The sequence below is a fragment of the Cygnus olor genome, chromosome 2 (assembly GCF_009769625.2).
Source record: "Cygnus olor isolate bCygOlo1 chromosome 2, bCygOlo1.pri.v2, whole genome shotgun sequence".
In the NCBI taxonomy this organism is placed as follows: domain Eukaryota; kingdom Metazoa; phylum Chordata; class Aves; order Anseriformes; family Anatidae; genus Cygnus; species Cygnus olor.
Genome location: NC_049170.1, coordinates 104,854,896 through 104,877,581, shown reverse-complemented (window position 1 = coordinate 104,877,581; position 22,686 = coordinate 104,854,896). Strand labels below are relative to the sequence as shown.

The window sequence follows — 22,686 nt, the reverse complement described above, 5'->3', positions numbered from 1 at the left end:
TCCAGTTGCTCAGGGCAAGAATTCGAAGAGACACATGACCTGCCACGACAATGCAAGAGTAAGTTTAGAAAAACTTCACTGTTCTTAACTCAGGATGTAGGTGGCATCTGTGAACTAAAGATACTTTTTTTTTTTTTCCATAGCAAACATAACTTTCGTGCCCAAACCAGTGCTGTTTATAGAAGCTGTTGTAGAGTTTATGTGTAATAAAAGGAACAGGGGTAAGCTCCAACGATAAAGGCAACAAGTATGACTCTTGAGAATGTTTTTATTCGGTGCCTTCTCTAGTGTATATGTGGAAAAAGTGACATAGCATTGACTTAGTGGCTTTTGTGCAATCTCTCAAGTATGTTACTGTATTAAAAGCATTTTATTCTACTTTTTGATACAAACAAGTTAACGTTCTCTCACACATATGGCTCCTGCTGGTAACGTTCAGTGTTGCAATAACACCAAAGAGCCTTCAACGAAGATGAGAACCCTGCTGTGCTAAAACGGGGCAAGTCAGCCCATTTTACAATCTGAAAATCATAAGGAAAAAAAATAGCAAGATGGAAGCACAGAACAGTAGTTACTGCTGTCCTCAATTTACAGATAGACAACTAAGGCACAGAATGAAATATTTATGTGGAGTGATGTAGGAAGCTTGGCAGACCTGAGAGCTAAAGCTACAGCTTCTGAATCTGAACCCAGTATGAAGGGTGAGATTATAACCACAAGTACTAATGTATTTATTTTCATCTCCAAGTCAGAGTATACTTACTGCACCATTTTTTCTTATTTCCTCTGTTGTATCTTTATTGTCTTTTCTTGCTGCCATGAGAAGAATGTAAGTCAGAATTTCTTGTGGAAACTGAAGGCTTGCTTTTTGCCAGCACTGCTGAGAAGAATCTCTCTGAAGAAGAATTACAGCTACCCTTAAAATCTGTGACAGAAACAACTGACCTCATCTACAAGTATTAATTATGCATTGGGAAAATGAAGGTGCTGGGATACAAGACTGCTTGAAGAATATGGCATGTTACTTAAGGCCTTAGAAAATCTATTATTTAATTGCCAACTAGAGAGTAGGATTACTGAGATTTTGGGAAACAAAATTTAGTGAGATGAATACAAATAAAGCTGTTCATACTGGTTTCACTCCTTCAAGGATCTTTAAATGCAAAATGTGATATTCGTTAATGTAGTGCAGGCAGGCTCATTGCTTTTTTTGCCTTATATGTAAGACTTGCTTGGTGTGGTAAGACTTATTTTGAAGAGTTTAAAAAAGGTCTGTTTTTTATGTAACATGCTTTCTCTGAAGTGAAAAAGGCGAGGTTTGTAGAGAGATCATATTTCTTACTAGAACTAGTGGTCAGTTTGGAAAGCAAACAAACAAGATACTGAAAACCACAAGCATTCGGGTGTATGAGCTCTTCACTTCCAGGAAATTTTTAAATGAGCATTCAAGATCCTTCGGTTTGCTAAGGGCCATCTTCTGCTGCATAAACAAAACAGCATTAAAAACAGGCAGTGGGGAGAAAATTCTCATGGAAGTGGAATTGACTGTATTTCTATTGGCATTTTGATTGCAATCAGTACTGTGATAGTGAACCACATCCCCCAGTTGTGCTAATGAGAAAAATACAGAAGAAGGAGAAGTGAGATGGAAGGACAATATCTGAAAGTGAGGTGGACGTGCAAAATTTCACCCTGAAAGAAATATTTGCTTGAGCCTGTCACCTGGAAACACCGTTCTGGGAGAGATGGAAGAAAAATGTCAAAGACAGCCTGACTTGTGATTGTTGCAAAAGGTAAAGCCTTGTAAAGGACTCCTGAGTACCAAAGATAAAATTAGATATGAATATAGTGGTTGACGTGATTGTCTTAACAGAGATTACTGTCATTACTACCACAATGAGAGCTCTGCCATCATTGGGTTAGAAAATGCTTAAAATACTTGTACAGAGAACAAACTCTGGAAATCTTGTCTTTAAACTGCCAGTCTTGAAACAATTTCAACTGGGAAAGAGCCGTGATTATTTTCGGAAGAGTATCATAAGTCTAGTGTGCTGATTCTTACTTTTTCTGTTCTTAAACATAGGGCCACTGTCTAAAAGTTAGATCAATGTGAGACTGCATAGACATTATACGATGCCAAGAAAGCAGTTCTCTGATATTTATAAATAAACTTTTGATGTGTTCCCATTTTCCTTCCTCTTCTCTTTGCTGTTATCCCATGCATTTGCCCCCAGGCTTTCTGTACTTGTTTATAGAGGCATTAATAGTAATTCTCTGTTTCTGAATTTTATTCTTGAAGAAAATGGATCAATTATACGGTGTTATGCCAGCTAGGTTACAGCTAATGGCCATAGCTGTTAACCTCACATGTTCTTTTTACCTGCATGGTAATAATGAATCATTAAACTGAGCAGAGCAGTAATCCTTGAGATATAGAAGTAGAAATCATTTAACAAAGGCATTTCAAAATGATTCTTTTATTGATGAACACTGTGTAATATTGTCAATATCTTTAAACTGTTACAAGAGTTTAAAAATGCAACTTAAACTGTGAGAATAATGTATAGAGTATTTGCATACCCTGCTGCAGCAGGCATGTGAATCTTTAAAGATAATTCTTTGGAAATGTTTTTTAATAAAGAATGAGGTAGGCAGTCTTTGTATAAATGGTACAAGGGGACCCATTCTAATAAAACTTAACAGTTAAGAGCACTTATTTTTGCTAAATGCATCTACCAGAAGTTGCAAAATTCAGTAATACTTGTTGAAAGTAATACTGTTCGTTTTTTTTCTTTCTGTCAGGTTTTATAACAGAAGTAGCCTCCATATGGAGTTACAGGGGTTATAACATGTCATTGGATTTCTCTGTTTTAGACAGGTAATGGTCACTTAAGTGCAGCTCTCAGAGTTTGTATATTAGGAAGAATTAAAGAGAATTGAAGCTGCATCCTTAAAATAGCAAATAGTTTAATATTAGAATAAGGTATTAAAAAATGTGAAGGAAAACATAAAAGAAACAAAGGCTAAAATGGAGCTGACCAGAAAAGCTATGATGATTATCAGACTGAAGATATGACATAGCTTTGTTTTTCTCTTCTCAGTAGTAATACCACTTTAGTTGCTTTGTCTCCAAGTGATTTTGCTGGGAAAGAGATGACTCTGGAGTTTACTTTCTGTGACAGTGCAGTTGAAGTTTGGAAGGGTTACTTTATTAACTGCTCTGCATCTGCTCCTGAACTACAGTTGGTAGGTGTCATGGAGAGTAAATTACAAATGATGTAGTGTTCGGGTATTGATATTAGCAGGTGCATAGCTGTATAGAGTGTCAAACGTAATACTTGTCCTCAGATTTATTCTGTTGGACCTTATTGCTAGGTATGTGGTGATTGTTTCCCATAATGACTTGCTCTGACAGTGGAAGGCATTGCGTCTCTGGTGATCTCATGGGTACTCTTGTTACTGAGAAGAGCTGCTCCATTTGCTGTCAGGTGTTTGACATTGGGCCTTACATCTCCGTATTAGCAATTTCTGCAAGGCAGAGATTATAGGGAGTGGTAGTTTCTTTTATCAGTCTATCTGATTTAGTTGGAGAACATGGAAAAGCTGTGTGCATTGCAACCCTTTCTTCAGATCTCTGAAAAAGATCCTGAAGGATGGGTCTGCGTGTTCCAAATGCTGTCTATTTTTTTGCACTTGTATCAGCTGATCAATTAAAAGATAACTCGTCTCTTCTTAAAGCTTGCCTTGATTAAACTGCCACATCCACAGTGAGCCACAACTTTGTAATTTCAGCCTTTGCCGTTCGGGACACCACACCCTTATTTTCTTTCAGCTGCCCGAGTTAAAGTTACTTTCCACCATTTCACTTTGTGACAAGCTCTCCCTTCAGGATTTCAAGGCAGAGCTGTCCTTCCTCAGTGGGGCTGTAGCCAGAAGGGCAAACAGTTCTCCCTAAGCTCAAATCAAACTGTGATCAAAACCCGATGAAGCAGTTGAGCCTGCAGTTTGCTTTTCAGCTCATTCTGTTCCCATCTCCTCAGATTTCACTACAGACCCTATTGGTAGCCAAAGTATTTATTTTGTGGCCTGTCATATGCAATTCAAATGATCAATTTAAGGCTTGGTTTTATACTCCTCAGTCAAATCACCCTGGTTTCAGGGACACAGGGTACAGCTTTGCATTCTTTCAAAGGGAATTTTCCCGGAGCAGGTAAGTCACTGTCTTCTTTGTAGCAATTGCAGTTTTCTGTCAGTTTGAATGTACCTCCTTCCTCCTGGTCCCCAGCTCCTCTCAGAGCTTTGCATACGCGTCACTAGTGGCTTCTCTACGGAAGCCTTTTGGGCACTGCTGGCCATACAGTCAATACACAGAAGAGGAGTATGGGTCCCTTCCCAGGTGCCCTGTGGCTATACCACCTTCCCACCTCTTTCTGATGACAGAAGAAAAGTGCCTCTTGCTAAGAATAAACTTCTGCGCTCAGGGCTTGTGGTCCAGCTGCTACCCTGAGAACATGGCTGCAGGGCCTTCTGCCTCTTCCCTTAAGTGGTCAAGCAGGGGGCTTTACTGGCAACCATGATGTCCCCTTGTGCAGCAGCTACAAAAATGAAGAGACCAGCTTCTACTAGCTCTGACTGTCCTTCTGCCAGCACTTGACCAAGCTGACTGTAGTGGTTTCTGTGGTAGAGCTATGCTAAGGAATAAATGGTTGGAAAACACCTTAGGCCAACACGTTGACTGGTTTGTACATTTTAAGTTAAAACACATAGTGGAGAAGAACAAGACTGATTTTTTTTAAGGCCACTATTTCTCTTCCTACAGGAGAGGTGATCATGCATAAGGAGGCTTTATTACAAAATCAGGATTCATATTAGTTAGCTTTAGTTAAAAACCTTGTGTCATCAGACTATCTAAAGGGGCTCTACATATGCCATTTAAGGCTTTCCCTTGTTGGGTAGCAAGGTATGCAGCTATTGTGTGTGTAAAAGGATGAACAGAAATATAGCAGAAAATTTATCATTAACAATTAGGAACATAAATTGGTTAGGAATATCGAAATATTGACTTGTCTGGGTTTCAACTACTATGTTACGCTCTCTCATTTCTTCTTTTTTTACAAAGAATATGCGGAGAACTTGCAAGAGCCATCATGTAACGGGTTTGTTTTGCAACTACTTAAGCACGTTTTGCAACTAAAATTCTTCCAGTAATGCTCCATAAAACTAACTTTTCATAAGAAGAGGGATTTTAAGACTTAAAAACGTTGCTGTAGTAACTTTTTTTTTCTTTTAGTATTAAACTAGTAATGTGGAAGCTTGTAAAATTTTCTGAAATGAGGTTTAAGACACAAGGTATATTTACACTCATGAGGAATAAACACCCATGAAAATCCTAAAAATATCAACTTTAAGGAAGATATGCCAGAGGTGCAAAGTGCAGGTAATTTGAGAACTTCTACAAATGTTTAAGAAACTTCAGATTGATGGTTCAGTGTAATTTTTCATCAAATGATTTATTACTAAATAATGTTGTTAATATCAGTAGTAGAACTTTCATCAATTACAATGTATGGTTTTCATGCTGAGTGCAATGGAGGTGGTTTCTATAGTATCTTTTATATAACGTATATTATTTCTATGGTGGCATCCAGAAATCTGCTACGGCAATTTAACAGTTCAGGCACAAAATCTTCTAATTTTTCCCTGTGCATTCTGGTTGGTAATAATTATTTTGTATGTGATTCACTAAAAAAATAGTTGTGAATATTTTAAAGCTTGGATTACTTTTGATTTTAAAAGAACAGTGTCTGTTGGTTGTCTGTGATGTAAAAGAAATTAAAAATACACATGAAGCTCATTTTCAGAAGCTAACTGGTATTGCCAGTGAAACTATAACCTGATCAATATTTGTTTAGTCTGAGAACTTTGGTGCTATATGGTTGTTTTCTACATGATGACAGAAAGAAGGAAAATCACTGGATGCAAGACATAGGGGAAACTGATACGTAAATATGGCTGTCTCCTTTTGCCCCTGCAGGTAATGTTGCATGCCTCGGGACTTTGCTTACTGTACAAGGTGTTCTCCTTCAGTACTAAATCTGCCAGCTCAGTAAATCCCAGACACGCTTAATTATCCTGTTCATTTTTCTGGAATAGGGGAATTGGGAGAGGCACCTGGATCCTTCATGTGCTGCAAATTCACCTGCACAATTTATGTTGGTTGCTGCAGTGGAGACTCTTTTCCCTCAGCATCCTTCACTGATTGCTTACTTGGCGTTTGGTCCCTGTTTAGAAGGTGTAGTCCTACATCCTTCTGGAAGTGCTGTTACGGCTGGATCACAGTCCTATTGAAACTGAGCTGCTGAGAGACATATTATCACCTCTGTGTTAGGGACTGAGGACACAATGCCAAGCGAAAGTAAATTTGAGTCCTTGACCCATTGGTACTAGTAGCTGAACTGGCAATAAAATAAAATGACAGTTCATGTTTTAATGGCAGTTTAAGCCAAGAGTTACTGGTCTCTGTTCACTTTTAAAATTATCTCTCTCTGACATACTGGGGAATAGAATAATAAACCAAAGACAATCTGTAGGTTACAAAGCTGGATTCAGTTGCCTGCTAATTGTGTTGTTATCTTTATTCCTCATCACAATCTTTCTCAATGTGCTGGGGGCTTGCAATATTCAGCATGATGGTTGCAATAGGAGTCTCAGAGCCACTCTCTCAAACCTTCACACCTTTCTCATAAATCAGAAATTTAAGAGGGCAATTTAGTATATATACATTTTTTTCATTCTGGACTATCCCAGAGCCATTGTAAAATGATGGCTGTCTTGGACAGGGCCAGTTTCATGGCCTCCAGGGTGGAGAGGTGACAGGGTCATGGACAGTTGACATAGACCGTGATGTATTTTAGACAGTGCACATGGCAGCTTTCCATCCTTATGATGTCTTGCATACTCTGCTCGTAATCTTTATTTCATGTGGAGATAAAGCATTTTCATTTATCTGACTACTTTAATTTAAATAGTTGGAGAATTTGTCATCAGGGACAAAGACATCCTTGTATACTGGTGCAAGAAATATATGATCTTTCCTCCTTTCTCATTGAAATCCTGATCCTTGCAGTCTTGTGGTGAACATTAGCTTTATTACTGACTTCACTGAGCATAGAGATTAGATCCTGAAAGAATTGAAAGGTACAGGAAGAATATGGATTATTCTTGTAAGAGAATATTGCTCACGCTTTCTCCTTTAGGTGCTATTTCTGCCTCAGGAAATGAAAAATAAACAAGGTAAAGCCCCACTAGCAGCAGTGCCAGTTATCTATTGACACAATTGTTCTTCCTAGATGGTTTAAGAGACATTTGGAACCACTTCTGAACAACAAAAAGTTACTTTTCATGTAAGATGAGACAAGGCTATGTTTGGTGTAACTTTTTCTTTGATGGGGGTAAATGTTTGGACTAAACTAAAGTTGGCATTACATCTCATCTGATAGCTGTCTGTGTGGTACAGTTGAAACAGACTGGCCAGTTTCCATTGAGGCAGCTTGTACAGATAACAAAGTAATTAATAGTTGATGAGATTAAAAAAAAATAAAAGAAAAATGAACCAGAAAATTATTAATTATTTTCTTCAATACTGGTTCTTCTCTACGCTGAGACGTGCTAATGTGACTCAGTCTGCTAGCACCTTCCTTCATGCAGTCATCACAAGCCTTACCTACCTGGCTTGTTTCGTAGCAGCAGTAGTGACGTTACCATTATCCCAGCCCTAGGTATGCTGAGAAGAGCCAAAGAGCTTGCCCAGTGCCTCATAGACTAAGGGAGACTAAGGCTGAGGAAATAATTGGAATCTTCTTGTTCCACTATCTTGATCTAGAAAATCTTCTCTGACTTTTAACACTTCAGAAAAAGAAATCTACAATTATTGCTTAAGACAGCATAATACTTTCTACCATTGGATATTTTCATACCCAACCTTATGCATTCTCTTTATGATGCTCTAAACTGGGAAACCATCCCAGTTTAGACTAAATCTCATGCTTTGCAAGTGTAGTAGTGCTGTACTGCAGCCTGCTTCCTCTTACAGCCACCAGCATAGCAAACCTTTTTTCTCCTTAATATTATATGAAGATAACTGAGGCCATTCCTCTTGTTTGGCCTGATGAGACATCATGTAATAAAATGAAAACTGGAAAATTGTAGTATAGCATGGAAGGAGTATTCCATATGCGTTTGGAACGTGCGTTTTCAACCTGAATCACCTAATGCAAGTCATACATTATATAGTATCATCTAATTTAGAATCAATACATTTATTTTTTTTTAATAACAAATTGTTTCCTATTGGCCTGTGGTAATTGTCATATACAATAATCCAATACTGTTGCAATGATTCTGCATTATAATTTTGAACTCTACATTGTCCTTATATTTAAGGAGTATGAAATAATTCACAGATGGAGTACTTTGTGAAGGAGTCTCAGGGTCAATACTCTACACCTCAGGCTAAACTTGCGCTTCCAACCTTGGCCTACAATGCCTATTTTTTGAGTCTGCTATCAGATATATTCATGTGAGAGCATACGTCTTTGTGTCTGTGTATGATGGTATGAATCAAAACTGAACTTTGTAAGGAAAGACTATGGAAATATTATATTTTTTTGTTCTTTGGTTTTATATCTCTGTGATGCATTTGCCTATGTGTTCTAAAGAAAAAAATATTTTAAAAGAAAAGAACACTGGTATGATTCCTTTATTAATCAAGTTACATTTTCCTTGTTTTGCTCTTGATAGGTGACTTGAAAGATAAATTTTAGAAGACACTTGCTGATATCTTTATGCAAAAAGGAAGATTTAGGCTGCTGGTTGCTAGGCATTTGATATAAATAAGCATTAAGTGAAATAGATCTGTGAAGCCCCATTAAAGTTGAAGATCTGATCTACAGAGTTTTAAAGTGATTTAACTAGCAGTGGTCTCTTATCTCAGTTGCTTAGTTTTCATCATGTCGGTAATAGTAAATTTCTTGAGTTCTCTCTATAGTTTTGGTGAGAGAGAAAGAATGAGTTAGTAAATATTCTAAAAAAATAAGAATAGAACACTCTTCTATTTTTTTAATGTCCCTTTTATATCCCCACCCATAGTATCTCTCCACAATCTTTCTCTGTATAGATCACCGTTAGTATCAAAGAAATGAGTGAGCAAGATATTTTAAATATATGCTTAAGAGTTGAATTCAGTGAAAAAGAATCATTGTTAAAATGCATGTGATTAGCCACCCCAAATCCCAACACAACAACAAGGCAGACCTGCTGCACATCAGTGTAGTATGAGGAAGGTGCCTAGCCTGCCATATTCTTCACCCATGTCTGTGATGCTTTAATTTTAACACTGATTTTGCAGACAGTCTAGGTATGTGAATTTCTCCCATCTTTCATGTCATCAAATAGAATTTTTTCCCCAAGTTTTGTCTGTAATTACACACCTAAAAGGCTGCAGGTTGGTGATTCCCTGAAGGACTGTAATCTACCGTTTTGAAACTAAAACCAGAATTAATTCTTTTCTTCAGTTATTCCTTTGTGGGTCTTCCTCTTACAGCTAGCATTGTCAAATGTTTCCCCTACCTTAGTAATTTAAATGATGCAGAGAACAGAATCCCACAGCTGTACTCTGTAGAAATCACCATGGAAATCAAAAAGTGATGATTTAGTGTCCTAACGAATAATGGTGAGGAGCAGAACAAAACTGAATCCATCCAGTCTGACAACAGAGGCTGTGCCGCAACTTCACCTTTCAAGAAGAGTAAGCAGATACTTTCCTCTGTCGTATCACGTGAATGTTGATGTTTTTAGTCACAAGGCAATATAATTTTTCTTTTATTAATGCTGTGTTTAATATATGCTTGCAAAAATGTTTCCTTCTGTATTTTAAGCTTTGACAAAAGTAAAACTGATTGTGTGAGGTGGTGTTTGGAAATCTAGAAAACATATTTAAACCAAAACTGTTCTCATCTCCCTTAAATGTACTACCATTTAAGCTATGCATTTAGCAACTGTGGTACATTCTGAAGACAGTAAGTTCATACAGTTCTGCATGTATATCTGTTTATGTTTAAAAAACCAACTCTTTTAACCCATTAATCCCATTTTGAAGCCTCTTATGACCTCATACTGTGCACCAGTATCAGTGTGAATTTATTGTTTAAAACCAGTAACCTCCTCAAAAACCCTTACATATAGAACTTCACTTCTAGATTTTTATTTTTTTAATTTTTTTTTCATTTCATAGAATTTTGATCTATTATGAAAGGGGCTTTCTACCCTTTCAAATTACTTTTTATCAGGGTATGGAGTCCTGCCATAGTCCTGCCATAGTCCTGCTTCTGTTTTCTGTGTCTTAGGTAGTAGAGCACATGAAATTTTTTGCTGTCAACTCAAATATGTGGTTACTGCATGAAATGTAGTAAGATATATTTCAATATTATTTCCTCACAGTTATTAATTACAACTTCTCTAGCTCAGATGTAATACCTGTGTGTTTGTTCCTAATCCACTGTAACACAAAGAACAAAGGGTTTGTGTAAACCATTCCTGAAATACTTCAGGTGAACACTTTTTGCTTAATATCGCAAAGAATAGGCAGCGTTTGCACACTGGAAGCTGCATCCCAGCCCCATTCTCACAACTGACAGGCTTGGTGTGCAAATTTACTAAAATGTGCTAACGTTCACAGTATTCATTTAATTGTAGCCTTAGTTATCTACCAATAAATAGCTGAGACCTTAATTGGGCTAAGAAAAAACCAAGGACTCCTATGTTAAGTTGTGTCATAGTTTCGGTCCCCTTTGAATTTGATTCTCAAATATTTGTGTGGTAGGTTGCTCGTTACCTTGTCTCAGTAGCTGCTAAACTTCCTTTTTCTTTCCTGAAGATGTGCGATTATCCCTTTTATGTTCATCTGAATGCAGTGCCTGCAAAACATAACATGTTTTAAAAATGCAGCCTGGATTTCAGAATGACCATAACCTCTCAAGAAGGATTCTTGTATGTCAGTATAGCATTCACAATAGTGAAATATTTTGTTTTAAAGAAGTCTTTGCTAACAACAGGGAAAACGAATCTGTTTAGATACTATTTCTTCATGTCTCAACATATTTTTTACTTGGAATGACCCTAAATTAGGGGGATGTGATGGAACACACAAGGGAGCTCTAACACGTATTTTGTTCCTTTTTCATTGTGTTGTGTTCCCCCCCTCTGCCCCAACCAAAGGAAAAAAAAAATTAGCAGTATGCTTTATTAGTTGGCTTTTCCTCTTTATTACATAGAGCTCCCTAGCTGAAATCTGAGGAGAGACCAGCACTTTGAAACTGACCTCAGTTTCATTATGTTGGCTTATAAAAATACAGAAATCTATCACCGTTTCTGAACAGATTAGTAATAATGAGCAGGTGCAATATGTGACAAATTACCTCACCCACAATTAAAATACACTTAGGTGCTCTTGAGTTACCGATGCTCTAGCTGCTTATTCTGTTTCAATGGACAGTATGGTATGCTTTTGGGTGGTTCTCTGTGTTCAATGTATCACTCGTATAATTTTGAACATGCTTTAACTTGTCATTGATACACTGATATCTTGAGCTGTAACTGGAGATTTGTCCTAGCCCATCTCTTGTCCACACCCAAAAATTCCGTAGGGCTCCTGACATACAGTGTCAGATTAAAATTAGATGGCTGAAATGGTTATCACTATCAGCCACCTACCCCGTCCCTCTGATACACATCACTGTCCCAAGGCTGGTGTGGCTGATCCGCATGTCAGCCACATCAGTTTCCAGTGCAGCTTGTTAAGATAAGCCACAGGCAGAAGTAATGTCTGGAAGAGCTCTAGGCTTGAGCTGATGTGTTAGGATTTTGGGGTGTGGTTTAGAGATCAATTTCTGCTTGGCTCTCAGATATGAGGCATATTTTGTTGGTAAAGTCAGCTTCACCCAGCAGTGGTCCCCCAAGCCCTGGTCACACGTTTACACGCGCATGGCAGGTTGTCATCCAAAGGTGTGCGGGTGCAGCTGGTGCCAGCGCTTCCATGTGAACCAGCTCTTTTTGAAAAGTTGTTTTTAGAAAGAGGCGAGGATGGCTAACATCTCCGAGTCTGCTGTGCCAGCAGGGTGCCAGGCTGCACAGCTCCATGCAAGCCAGGCGTGCAGATGTCCCCTGCAAAGACAAACCCTCGCTGTCACACCTGGAAGCGCTGGCACTCCCCTTCCACCCTGGGCTCCATGCTCCCATCCCTCCCCACCACTGCCCCTCCGCTCCCTCAGCTGGGGGTGCCAGGGGGACAGTCAGATTAAAACAGACTGCTAAAAATACCCTTAATTTCAATCTCTCTGTCCAGAAAAGTGGCTGTTCATGGGTGGGAGCAGCAGCTGATGGTGGGGGATGGCTGCGCCCCCTGGCTGGCAGAAGGGCCAGCCCAAAGTGTGTGGTTATGGGAAGACAGCCCTTGAGTTCATTTATGTTGCTTCTCACAGCTGCTGTGTCATCGTGACCTGGGATTGTGAATGAGCAACTGTTTATATAATGACAAGCTTGTGTCTATTAGGTGCTTTTTCACTTATTCATGCAGTGTATTTGCAAATTTGAATGCGGTTGTGGGAAGGGAAGATGTTTGCTTTGGTTTTCTTGCCATAAAGCTTCCCAAGATACTGCATGACGTATGTATAGACTCAGCACCGTCTAGTGTCACGTCAGTCATGTGTTCGTGTTTAAACCAGAAATGTACTGTCAGGAATTATTACTTTTTTTCTACAACAGCAGAAAGATTTATATGGTAGGGATTTTTTTGGGACATCTATATTGGTGTTTTCTGCATTATCTACTTCGTAAGCACTTTGACCAGGGAAATCGTGAAGTAATCTTGGTTAAAGACTATTTAGCTGCTATATGGTCAAATACATTGCTGATGCTTAAACGGTATGGCATAAATGTAGTGTGAAAGAATCTTTGTTGAAATTATGCTGCTTAGCTTGCTAAATGAGGCACTCTCAAACAATAAAACAATGAATTTCCTCTTTGCTGTGTGGTCACAATTCTTCCCATTTGTCTGTCTGTCCTGGCACTCAGTGTCGGCAGCACTGTAGGCAAAAGAGGAGCTTCTGATGGCAATAGCAGTGTCTGTACTTCACGGCACAGATACCTGGAAGTGAAACTGAAAAAGGGTATGAGAGCCTGGTGGGGCAGAGCTCACCCCGTTCCCCACTACAGTTACTCTGCCTGTTCCCCTGCTGTCACAGTATGGTTTGGGCTGTTGTTCTGGCAGTGATATCATCAGAGCCTCGCTGTGTCTCTGTCTTTTTAGTTATTTGGGAGCATTGCCAGAAACTCTCCTGACACAGACAGTGGAAAGATAAGTGTATTTTTTTTTTATTTTTATTTTTTACCAGTTTATGTTTCCATAAGAGCAGGGCAGAATTCCCTGGGACAAAGGAAAGGCACTTCTGTAGCCTGAGGCTGTTCTTCCTGCTCAACATCAAAAACCTGCTGTATGAAGTGTACATGGGAGGGATTCGCTGAGACTTTTATAGTGGAAAATGTTAGGCAGTCCTAGTGACTACCAGCTCCACTATAACATATAGGTGCATATAGGTGGGAGTCTGTATACATTTGTAATGCAATACATATTTGGGAAGGAGTGCTAATGGAAATGGGCTGGAGGAGAAGGCATGAGGTAGAAAAGAAGAATTTTCTAACACGAAAAGCATATTACATAGTTGAAAAGGCTAAGCCACAAAAATACAGCCTTCTGGGAAAGGTACTAATGTGAATGACATTTGTTTTAGAACAAACTGAGTAAGAACTGAAGAATTAAATAATGATTGGTATCAGGCAGTATTAGTTTGTAAAAACCATTGCCTACACTGCCAGATATAAGCATTGAGGGAACTCTATTTGGCCGTACCATATATATTATTTTGTTTATAATTTTTAAGTGAACATTCAGGCACAATGATCTGAATCAGACCCTTCTTAGGTAACCGGACTTTTCTTAAAGGGAAATTGCTTTTAGGTACGAAGACTAACTGTGACAAGAAGTTTATGACAGGAACCTGCAAATCTCTGCTGGTGTGGATTGTGGAACATGTTAATGGAAAAACACCCACAACTAATAACAGTCTTCACAGTATGTAATAAAAATCTTGTCATTAGTGAGCACTGCACAATTTGAATACTGTTGAGAAATGAAGAGAGAACTCTTTTGTCCATTAAAATCTGCAGTTCACTTTCCATTGGAAGCTCTGTAACCATCCTGCTTCTTGGCACATAGTAAATACATATATTTCTCTGGTATTTTCAGCCCAGTACACATAGGAAGATGTGGAAAAAATGTCATCATCGCTATGAGATTGATATCTTCTGAACAGCCATCTGAAACATGGCATACTCTTGTCTGCATTGTACATTACTTACGTGGAAAATCAGGTCTTTAGGTGTGTTTGCAGAACTCCACTTACTTCAGTAATGCTACACAATTCTAGGTGAGGATGGCATTTATTCTGCATTTCAGTGCCTCCTCAGATCTCAGTGGAAACAGTTCGTGCCTTACAGGAGCCACAGTCTAAAGTAATCTGACCTGATTTAATCACAGAGAACATAAAGACAGCACTTTTTCCCATAAACCAATTTTCCCAGCCCCCATGTGTTGAAGTAACTGTTGTGTCCTCACCTGGGCCCGTTTTGAGGCTTGTAATCAAAGCTTAGCAATGCATCTGTGAAGTGACATGCTTTGGTTCGTATTTCTCTCGATTCAAAGATTGTGATGTTCCTTGGTAAGATGGTCTAGTCTTGAACTATTTGCTATGCAGAAGACATTCCAAAAAAAGAACAAGAAGCTGCTACAGTAACACAATTTTTATTTGATATTCTTCTGTGTATGCAGCACTCCACAAACCTGGCGAGTGATACTGCTTGCGATTATTAAAGATTTTTAAGATAAAAACCAGCTAAGTTAATTTTAAAATATTTACCATAATTCAGGAATTCTTTGAATTATGATTAAGAAGAACCATAAAGTTAAGAAAATCTCATTTGCATGTACCCATTTCTTCTCATCTCCAGTTGCCCATGATAATGACATTGTGCTTGACAAAAATTACAAGGTACACGTTTAATGTATTTTTAATCGTCTTTTCATGTAATTTCACAACTGAAAACGAGAGTGTCATTAGCTGAGTCACCAATGCACCTTCCACGTACTCGATTGGGAAAAGTTTGTTAAAATGTATAGAGATATCTGGGGCTGGCAGCCGGGGCCGGCAGCCGGGCCCGTCCCACCGCCTCAGCCAGAAGCGGCACAGCCCGGGCACGGGGGCTGGGGCCTGGGCCCATGGGTGGGCCCGGCTGGTGGGGGGCCATGGCTGGGCAGGGCAGGGCTGTGGGGAGCTGGAGCTGGGCCCTGCTGTGGCCTTGCTGGGGCTCAGCCTGGTGGCCCAGGGCTTGCATGGGGGCCTGGGCCTGGGCAGGGTTGGGGGATGCGTGTCCCTAAGTGGAGTAATGCCGGGCATGTGATGCCGAGGGGGATGTTGCTACAGGTGCTTTGTGGATGGAGAAGGTGATGGGCTGCTTTGGTGAGGGTTCGAAGGAGGCAGTATGCCAGTAGGGAGCAGGGAAAATTCTTGAATTTTGCTCAAAAGTTCTGGAGTTTCAGGGCTATATGGACGTAAACTGGCAGGTGATTGTGAGTTCAGGAAAAGCGAGTTGGTAGAAGGGCAGCCACCCACCATCCGCACATGTATTTCAGAACTAACAGGCTTATGCTAAAGCTGAAGCAGATCTTAGGCTCTACGCTATAAAAACTGCTAAAACAGAACATTATTAAAGCATTGCCAAGGCCATGTCTGAATTATTGTACAGGGAAAATATGAGGATTAGAAATGAAAACTGCACTGAGACCATGGATTAGCATTGCAATGAACCTGAGCCTTAAAATGGATATGATCAAGTGTGTTTGCTGTAGTATACTTTGTTTGTTTGTTTGTTTTTTATAATTGACTGTAATGAAAATAGGATCTGATCCCGTATAAGTAAGAAATGGACATTAAGATTGTTGATAAAATATCAAAAGCATATTATTTCCAAGGGGGGAGGGGAGACTACAAGGGGAAAATTTGAGCCAAGCTACAGATTTATATGTACTCAGAATAAAATGAGGGTATTTGCATGTTATTTGCAAGTATTTTTGCAGCATTCTGTTACTGTCTCGCTGTTTTATGGAAAGATAAATGAAAAATAAACCAAAAGTTTATCCCTGAAGAATGCAATAAACAAACCTTTCCTTTATTTGCAAATACTGGCAAAAACTGACTAATTGGCTAAGCCTAATGGTCTTCAAGATCACCTCGGAGAGGGGTTGTCAGTTTGAGATGAGCACTGTGATGGAGCTGATGGCTTTTCCTTCTTGAATAGGCCTGCTCAGGGGAGCTGCTGATCCCCACCACGAGGCTCTGGAGGCTCACTGCGTAGGCAGGATGGTGACTGAGTGATAGCCAGGCTCTTGAATTTTGTGTAGATGCAAAAAAGTTTCCAGTGCTAGTGAAGTCTTCTCATAATGCCTTTAATGGACTCTAGAAAGAGGTCTTTCTGTTTCTTTTCACACCAGACACAGGTACGTGTGGGGAAGACTGATCACAGGTGAAGACTGATCTGATTGAAAAATCTCAAAATCTCAAAATAAAAGAGTTACTCCAGTTGTCACCATGATGTCTAATGTAATTTTGTTTGGGCTGTCAATTAAGATAAGCCTAATCAAATGTCCTAATGTCCATGAAGCGATGAACTGAATAGCAGATTTTGCTACTAGTACATAAGAATATGTTTTCTTCCTTTAGGTACTGTCATAAATAGTAAATCGTTAAACTGCATTGTTTCAGGCTTTGCCTTAAGAAGATGGAAAGATAATTGCTGGATAAGCAAAGGACTGAAAGAGGGTTGAAGCTCAGCAGATGAAACTGGTTTTGAACCAGTAACAACCTTTCAATCACTCTGGTTTTAAGGTTGTAATCTCCTCTGGGCAGAGAACACTTATTCTACATTTTGTGCTGCTCTGTGAACAGACTTTTCTGTCCTGTATGAGGCTTTGGGCAGGGAGGACAGACCTTTGACTGTGCCTTACAGCTCTGTTTCTTATTCTACATAAGCTGATCTGCTTTCATTTTTTGCTGGTATTCTGCTTGGCATTCTTTTTATGAAGTGTTTTTTTTTGTTTTGTAAAGACCTTTTTATCCCTCCCTTCCCTGCACCAATGGAGTTTTATTAGATCGTATGGCAGCCTGCCATCTTCCCTATTAACAAAGCTTTTTCCCAAATAAACATGTTCCTTGTGTACACTGCCTCCTATTTCTGATTTATTTCCCATTCTAAAGCTACAATCTACAATATTAAAAATAATAGGCAGACAGATGTTTATCAGAGGTTGAACAGGGTTTTATTGTATTACTCTTGTATTTGTGGTTTATATTACTTTAATCTCTGGTAAAGTGTGCACCTCCCACCCTCCCTAATTTACTTTTGCCTCTTATTACCATTATAGCAGGTGATGATGCCCTTTAGACACGTTTTCTTTCAGGTTGTTATGTGTTGAAATTGTAACAGCAGTATGAAGAAATGTGATGACATTTAAAATGAAGTTCTTATTTAAGAAATTAAAAATTAGGCCTTTATTCTAGAAATCCAGATTGACCTGGAGGCAGGGATTTTCACCTTTGATTTACATGACTCCAATAGGGTATTTGATCACCCTCTGCTGGCTGTACTGCCAGGGTTGCTACCAATTCACTGGATTGTCGGAGAGTGCCTTTACACGCTGGTCTAGTCCCAGACATCATTTAGGATTTGATTTTATTTGTTTGAACTGTGTTGCTGCAGTTTAGTGGTAACAATTTTAGATCACTGGCTGTGCATATACTTTTTTTTTATTATTATTATTTGAATGGACGGAATAGAATTATGCCCCTGAGTCAGATAATCATCTCAGACCTGTTAAATAAAGAGCTGTGACATGCATCATAACAGTGGCCTAAAACACCATATTTTTTCAATATGACATTTCGTAGCTTTTTTTTTTTTTTTTTTTGGCCTGTGGTTGGACTTGCATTACAAAAACAAACAGCACTTAGCTATAATTAAAAATGCCCTACAGTAAGTGGAATGACAAAACAATAGGAATGCTGCTCATATGTATGAAGTCAAGTGTAAATGAAGTCTAAAAGAATTAAGTTGAATGCAAAGATAAAATTATCTTGTTGGATAGGCACAGAAAGTGTAAAATACTCATACACTATACAGCAGATCTTGCATTTCACAATAAAAAAAAACGATCAGAGGATTTTTTTTTGGTATCATGAGGCAAATTTCATCTGTTCGTGTTTCAGCTGAAACATAACCTTCAATTAATGCTTTTAAATGCATATATTCATATATTAATGGGTATTGGCATGTAGAGAGTTTATACATACAAGCATCTACCTTGAACATGTGAGCAGCAATGTACTTGTTTATACTAAATGCATACAGTTTACAAAAACAGGAGACAAAAATAAGTTTACAAAAATAAGAGTATTCTTAGTATTCATTTTTTCCAAGGGAGTCTAGTTCTACCTTGAAGTATGTTTATTAAAACTTTATTTTGAAGAATCAGTACGTTGGCAAGATGCATTTTAAAATTATGCTGCAGACACAATTATAAATGCAGTAAGCCATAATTATAAGGAGGGCTGTGTTTTTCAGCTTCCAGTAGCTGTCATCTGCTTCAGGTTTAGCTGTAGTCAGAGCCTTGCTGACCAACCGACTGATGTTTCAGTAATTGCCACTTGAAAATGAAGAGGAAAACTGCCTAGCTTTGAAATGTTATTTATGAAAGAGCGATCGTGCTGGCTTGTTTTCAGAGCTGGAGCTCTTCCCCCTCCTCTTGTCTAGACAAGCCAAGTACAAGGCTTTGTATTGATAAGAGGTCTCTGGTGTGTCATTAGGCACATCAGTCTAGTCTGGACTGGTCTGGATTTCCCTGACAGTGTTTGGAGGTCATTCCTGGTATTTTGGTACAGAGCTCTGCAGGTTTATTTACTAACATCCACTTTGACAATACTCTTAGTATTTGCTTCCTACTATCTGCATCACGCTGACTTTGACCTACATTGATTTAGAAGAAAGGGTTCATTCTGGTTTTAGGAAAAAAAGCACACATTGTTTGAACACATTTACTATGCAAACTACTTTAAGGTATTGAATTTGAGTTTACAAGTCACAAATACCTAATGGTAGCTATGTTCCCTGTTTGTAAGTGTCTGTATTTTTCACTGAATAATCTGTTTAATTCATTTATTCCATTCCTATAGTGCATTTTTCCTTTGTGTATTTCTTTCAGACTTCAGTAGAACATGATTACGCAGGTTAAGGTTTGTACTGCCGAGTCCTTCATTAGGTATTAAGTTTTGCTAGATGGCATATGAAGTCTACATTGCCATTAACATCGGTATTTGTGTCACTGTATGTCAACAGTCCTTTTCCTAATTCAATTTAAAGGAACCATAACTACAGAGAAATCCTTTTTCAGATGCTTACAAAGGTTTCATCGGATAGTTCCAGACTTAGAACATGGACAATGCTGTCTTGTGTTGTCCTATGTGTAATGTCGACTAACTGCCATGGTGAGAGGGAGCATCTATCACTGCTCCCTTAAGCTACTCCTTACAACTGCTTCTGGGCTTCATCAGGGTCTTGTGTACCTACTTTGGCTTTTCCCAGTTCTGAGATGTTCCATCAGTCTTCTTGTCTGGCTTCTTTGGGAATGGAGCTTTTCTCTTGACCAAGCTTCTACAGACAGACACAGTGGGCTCCTCTTTGGAAATATTTGTATTTTGTATTTTTCAAGACTGAGCAGCAACCCCTGGGGTCTTAGTTCCACTTTTGGGAAAACTCCACTCTTCAGAGCCTCCATGCAACACAGACACTGTCAAAAACTGGCACTCTCTTGGATTTAGATGCTTTTTGTTCTTAGAGGTGATTGGTTTTGAAGCTGGGAGTTGTAACAATTGAGTTGCTTTTGAATTAGGTGTGTGTTGTGGGTTGGTCCTGCTAAGCACCTGCACAGCCCCTCAATCCCTGTCCCATTCCACTGCAGGATAAGGGGGAGACCAGGAAGAGTAAAAGCAAAAAAAAACCCAACAGTTTTGTAAGTGAAGGAAAGAGGGAAAAAGAGAAAGCTTTGAGGCTGTGGAAGCACTGCTTAGCAATAGCCAGAATGCTGGTGTGTTATCAACACTGTTTTGATCACAGATACAAAAAACAGCACCGCAGGGGCTGCTGTGAAGAAAGTTAACTCCATCCCAGTCAGGCCCAGTACAGCACGATAGCGCGTATTCTTGGCAAATAGATTTGGAGTGAGTTAACAATGCGAGGTCATTTTGCGATTGAGCATTTTACAATCAACCAAGAATTCCTGTGGCATAGAGAGCAACTAGCCAGTCGCTGCAGGGGACAAGAGGTCTGATGAGTCTTTTTTTCTTTTTTTTTATTTACCTTGATAATGGCAATGTTCATGTGTCTGAGGGAAGGAGCATCTAACTAAAATTTTGCAAGAAAAATAGATTTTCAGTCTGTTTTTGAATCCAGTTTTCAATGCAGTCTGTGAGCTGGGACAGAAAAAAAAGATTGAATCACAAATTCTTTCCTCTGGTTAGACCTCTTATAGTAAAGTTAGTTAAAATACTGCATTTTAAGACTTTAATAGAGCTACTAAAAATTTACTGCTTCATTTGGTCTTTTGTCTGAACACCATGTAATCCTGTGGCAAATAGAAACCCAAAGTTCTTAGCTTTAATTGCTTCTGAGTTGACATCTTACATTATAAAATGCTTAAGCATTTTATATCAGTCATGGGGGAAATGTGGAAAGCTTTACATTAGGACTCAACGTGAAGACATGGGAAAAAATTAAAAAATTGTGGCCAAAGTAACATGCCATGTGTTCTAGCTTCAAGCAATATGGTGTTTGATATTTCTCTTTCAAATAGAAGCAGCGTGTTCTTTACTACTGTAATTTTCAGAACATCTCAGGATTTTATGGTAACTGTATAAAGTTTCTGCCATTTGCATTATTTAAAATATCTGCAAAGTTTGAACCCTTTCAAGCCAACTTTTCTTATCTTCTAAAGCAGCTTTACGCTTTTCTTGTTCCAGTTTCTTACTTTCTGAATTTGCAAACAAACTGAGTCCTGTGTGCTCTAATTATCAGATTGTTATTATTGAGACCGATCTTTTAAGTCTCCTTTGCAAAAGTAACTGTTAATAGCCTTCAGAGTTCCTTGGGTTTCAAAGGCTTGCACTCTTTGGTCAAGCCCTTAAATGGCTCTTCAGTTCTTAGTTATTGCAGAAGAGGAGAAGGTGACAGGGAAAAATATTTTGCTTGTACAATATTTGATTGTACAATTTATTCTGAATAGTTTGTAAATCTTGAGGAGTTATTAGGCAAATACTTACTGATTTTTAAGTGCAGTTTGACCAAGTGTGATAGAAAGATATATTTTAAATGCACGGGAAATGCTTGTTTTTCTGATGTAGCACTTTATAGCTTTTATTTGTATTCTTAAGTAGCATTTTATATGTTGCACATGTTGATGCATATATTTTACTGCAGAAGCTCCTTTTTGGTGTGCGTACCAAGATATCATGAATAGTTGTGATGAAAAGTTTTCTGAGTGAAGTCTGCAAATCACTGTTACCTAAAAGGCAAATATGCTACAAAAAATGGTTCCATTCCCTTTTCCAATTTATTTTCCTCCCCTTCACTATTACCGTGCTTATGTTGCATGCCAAATACATGTGGGTAAAAGTCACGCCTCAATAACCGTTTTAGTTTTTTTTTTTTAGAGTGATAGCTCCTGTCGTCTCAATTCAGAGCAAGTCCAGTCCTTGTGCTGTTAAGATTAATGGGAAATCTCTTGTTGATACTGTTGAAGATGAACAAATGCTATGTCTTTGCTGGGAAGTATAAGAGATCATCTCTCTTAGAAAACGCCAACCCAAACTGCAGCCCTAGGGAAGCCCAAGTTTCAGAGAATGGCACTAAATGGCATTAAATAAAATACTTGTATTTCTTGGTTTTAGTTCCAGCTACTTTGCCATTGCTTCTGAATGAGAATCACCAGAATTTTTCAGCATGCTGAAAGCGTAATCATTAAATTATAATTTGTCTAGATATAATATGTCTTCTATGTGTGTAGTGTATTTATCTTTGGAACAAGCCCAGTGAAAAAGCTTTTTATAATAGTGTTTATATTTCTGGGAATATGTCTTGATTATATTTCAAATGCTTACTATTAAGCTTTGTTTCTAGAGGTGACATTTAAATGATCAGTTTAGCAGAAGAGCAATGGAATTTTAATTATTGACCAAGTAGATACTCTTGGTATATAATGCCATATTTAAATACTGAGATATTACCATATCAGACAGAGGACAAGTAAGTCAGACTGAAACCATGACTGACTGGGCTCTGAAAATTAAAGAAAAACATCCTAGATGACTAGGCACTAGGCTACAATTCCTATAAAAAGCTACCACTGGTTAGGACTTACTGATCTTTATCAGTAAACAGAAGGCCAAGGATGGAGGTTGTCCATCCAGGTCA

General features: G+C 38.6%; 1 protein-coding gene across 3 annotated transcripts in view; it reads left to right on the top strand.

Moving 5' to 3' along the window:
- Window positions 1-22,686, top strand: part of LDLRAD4 (low density lipoprotein receptor class A domain containing 4) — a 281,143-nt gene that overhangs the window by 117,670 nt on the left and 140,787 nt on the right. The window lies entirely within an intron of this gene.